Raw genomic sequence first — 4,619 nt, forward strand, 5'->3', positions numbered from 1 at the left:
CCTTTCAAAAGCCGGGTGAGCTCGGAGAACAGGAAAGACACCTGAGTCACAGTTTCTCCTCCCTGCAGATCCGGTCCTTTGTTTGTCTTGTTCACGCCCTGCAGCAAGGAGGAAGGAAGTTCAGCACTGAAACACCTATAGTTTTAAAAATTCTCTGAAATGAGAGCTTACAGCTGAACTCAGGGATCAAGGGTTTTGTTTTTCTCACTAGTATTCTCCTAGACAAATGCTGGTGCTGGAGGAGATGGTCAGAGTTGGGAGAGAAGATTTTATCAAGAACCCTACTGAGGCAGGTCGATTAGAGACGTTGCTGATGGTGGCAACATATAAATATGGCTTAAGTGCTCCAGACACGGGGCTCCAGTGAGAAGGTGCTTTTGTTCAGATGAGATGAGGTCAGTGACTTTGACAGAGAAGGGAAGGGAGATGTGGAGCAAATGGGCTTCCCAGAGAGAGTGTACTTCTCAGTCTGCAAGAGAAAGAAAGTCTCCAGGGTCCTTGAAGGAGACCAGAATGGAGAGAGACTCATTAAAGGAGTCTATACTGAGATATTGGAGCCTTTGCTGACGGTCAATGAAAGAAAAAATAATCTTTTCCTCCAGTGCAATCAATAAGATCAGCTTCTGATGTCTGAGACCACCATGAATTCCAAATTGCACCATTGCCAGGCACCTAGTGAGCACCTAATATAGAAGTGTGAGTGCAAATGCCCAAGATATGGGTGGGAAAATTATTTCTATGGGGATGGAATTGGCACAGGGGATTTTCTCAGGAGGGATGGGTCCAATCTGTGGGTTCAAGTGAGCACATTACTGTACCATTACATTTCCTCTGACACCCAATGGGCTGGAAATTCCCCAAGGAGTGTAAGGTTTACTAATTATTTACAAGAAGTTTCAGCAATCTGGTATGACCCTTGTCCAAAGCTGCTTTTAATAGCAGCCTCATATATTGCTCCCTTCTGGACACACAGAGTCTTTATTGTGAATGGATACATCCCACAGATGCAAAATACTACGGCCTAGCCAGAGGAGGTTCTGAGTGATTCTCTTTACTGAATGCAGCGGGGGCCCAAAGTGCACAGCATGTCTCAGGATCAGACCTATGCAAATTTAAGATTCACATTTCACTTGCACAGAAGTCAGAAAATTCACACTTAAGGTTCCCATAGCAACAGGAACTTGGCCCCCTTGTGTGTATGCATTACAAAAGAGTCTTTTATAGGAGCACATAACACTAGGCTCTACCAGCTGACAAGAAACAGCATAACACAAAGGACATTTATTTTATATAAAGGAAAATGTGCAAATATACAGACTCAGGCAAGGAGGGAGTTTTACCAGACCTGCCAGAGAAGGAACAAGTACAGAAGCAAAACAATGTTATAGTAGCAGGGAAAGGCTGTTGAGCAAATCTCTCCCTGAGCAAAAGGACCAAGCTCTCGAGGGGGTATATGTTGTAAAACTGGTGTGGGCTATCTAGAAAGGTCTCCAGATCTGCACCTGGGGTTACACAGTCAACTCTCTATTCTCTGGGGTCACATAATTCTCCTACTGCACCTGGGATCCCACAGTCATTCCCCATGTTCTCTGGGGGTGCAGGGATCAGTACAGTCATAGCTTTATCCCAAAAGCTATTTTTTGTACAGTAATAACTAAGGCTGTCGCTTAATTACAGTTAACTCATGATTATCTATAAAAAAAATCAATTGCTATTAAAAAAATTAATTATGATTAATTGCAGTTTTAATCGCACTGTTAAACAACAGAATACCAACTGAAATGTATTCAATATTTTGGATGTTTTTCTACATTTTCATATATATTGTATTCTGTGTAGTAATTGAAATCAAAGTATATATGATTTTTATTATAAATATTTTCACTGTAAAAATGAACAAAATAGTATTTTTCAATTCACCTCATACAAGTCCTGTCATGCAATCTTTGTTGCAAAAGTGCAACTTACTAATGTAGATTTTGTTGTTACATAACTGCACTCAAAAAACAAAATGTCAAACTTCAGCGCCTACAAGTCCACTCAGTCCTACTTCTTGTTCAGCCAATCGCGAAGACAAACAAGTTTGTTTACATTTACAGGAGATAATGCTGCCCTCTTCTTATTTACAATGTCACTAGAAAGCGAGAACAGGCATTTGCATGACACTTTTGTGGCCGGCTTTGCAAGGTATTTACGTGCCAGATATGCTAAACATTCGTATGCCCCTTCATGCTCTGGCCACCATTCCAGAGGACACGCTTCCATGCTGATGACGCTTGTTAAAAAACTAATGCATTAATTAAATTTGTGACTGAACTCCTTGGGGGGCAAACTGTATGTCCCCTGCTCTGTTTTACCCACATTCTGCCATATATTTCATGTAATAGTAGTCTCAGATGATGACCCAGCACATGCTCATTTTAAGAACACTTTCACTGCTGGTTTGACAAAATGCAAAAGTGCGTACCAATGTGATATTTCTAAAGATAGCTACAGCATTCCACCCAAGTTTTAAGAATTGGAAGTGCCTTCCAAAATCTGAGAGGGACAAGGTGTGGAGCATGCTTTCAGAAGCCTTAAAAGAACAGCGCTCCAATGCGGGAACTACAGAACCCAAACCAAAAAAAGAACATCAACCTTCTGCTGATGGCATCCGACTCAGATGATGAAAATGAACAGGTGTCCATCTGCACTGCTTTGGATTGTTATCGAGCAGAACCCATCATCAGCATGGACACGTGTCCCCTGGAATGGTGGTTGAAGCATGAAGTGGATCCAGACGGCTGGCACTTACATTAAAAAGGTTGCAGAGCAGTTTTTAAACTAAGACATGGGGGAAAGCTGGTTGCTGCAGAGGAGCACATGGATTGGACAGAGACTTCTCTTAGAGGAGAGTCTACTGAAGTGAGCTGTAGCTCATGAAAGCTTATGCTCAAATAAATTTGTTAGTCTCTAAGATGCCACAAGTACTCCTTTTCTTTTTGCGGATACAGACTAACACGGCTGCTACTCTGAAACCAGTGACTACACCGAAATCCCTGCAAGCTGCATGGACACTTTTAAAAGACACCATAATAGAGGCCCAACTTAAATGTATACCCCAAATTAAAAAAAAAAAACAGGAAAAGAACTAAAAAGCCACCGTGGCTTACCAACCATGTAAAAGAAGCAGTGAGAGATAAAAAGGCATCTTTTAAAAAGTGGAAGTCAAATCCTAGTGAGGAAAATAGAAAGCAACATAAACACTGCCAAAGTAAGTGTAAAAATGTTATAAGAAAAGCCAAAAAGGAGTTTGAAGAACAGCTAGCCAAAACCTCAAAAGGTAATAACAAAATATTTTAAGTACATCAAAAGCAGGAAGCTTGCTAAACAACCAGTGAGGCCCCTGGACGATCGAGATACAAAAGGAGCACTTAAAGATGATAAAGTCATTGCAGAGAGACTAAATGAATTCTTAGCTTCAGTCTTCACGGCTGAGGATGTTAGGGAGATTCCTAAACCTGAGCCATCTTTTGTAGTTGACAAATCTGAGGAATTGTCACAAACTGAAGTGTCACTAGAGGAGGTTTTGGAATTAATTGATAAACTTAAAAGTAACAAGTCACTGGGACCAGATGGCATTCACCCAAGAGTTCTGAAAGAACTCAAATGTGAAATTGCATAACTATTAACTATGGTTTGTAACCTGTCCTTTAAATCAGCTTCTGTACCCAGTGACTGGAAGATAGCTAATGTAACGCCAATATTTAAAAAGGGCTCTTGAGGTCTAACGTCAGTACTGGGCAAATTAGTTGATACAATAGTAAAGAATAAAATTGTCAGACACGTAGAACATAAATTGTTGGGCAAAAGTCAACATGGTTTCTGTAAAGGGAAATCATGTCTTACTAATCTATTAGAGTTCTTTGAAGGCGTCAACAAACATGTGGACAAGGGGGATCCACTGGACATAGTGTACTTAGATTTCCAGAAAGCCTTTGTCAAGGTACTTCACCAAAGGCTCTTATGTAAATTAAGTTGTCCTGGGATAAGAGGGAAGATCCTTTCATGGATTGAGAACTGGTTAAAAGACATGGAACAAAGGGTAGGAATAAATGGTAAATTTTCAGAATGGAGAGGGGTAACTAGTGGTGTTCCCCAAGGGTCAGTCCTAGGACCAGTCCTATTCAACTAATTCATAAATGATCTGGAGAAAGGGTTAAACAGTGAGGTGGCAAAGTTTGCAGATGATACTAAATTGCTCAAGATAGTTAAGACCAAAGCAGACTGTGAAGAACTTCAAAAAGATCTCACAAAACTAACTGATCGGGCAACAAAATGGCAAATGAAATTGAATGTGGATGAATGTAAAGTAATGCACATTGGAAAAAATAACCCCAACTATACATACAATAAGATGGGGGCTAATTTAGCTACACCTAATCAGGAAAGAGATCTTGGGGTCATCGTGGATAGTTCTCTGAAGACATCCACACAGTGTGCAGCGGCAGTCAAAAAAGCAAACAGGATGTTAGGAATCATTACAAAAGGGATAGAGAATAAGACAGAGAATCTCTTATTGCCCTTATAGAAATCCATGGTAAACCCACATCTTGAATACTGTGTACAGAGGTGGTCTC

This window comes from Eretmochelys imbricata, chromosome 26 (genome assembly GCF_965152235.1).
Source record: "Eretmochelys imbricata isolate rEreImb1 chromosome 26, rEreImb1.hap1, whole genome shotgun sequence".
In the NCBI taxonomy this organism is placed as follows: domain Eukaryota; kingdom Metazoa; phylum Chordata; order Testudines; family Cheloniidae; genus Eretmochelys; species Eretmochelys imbricata.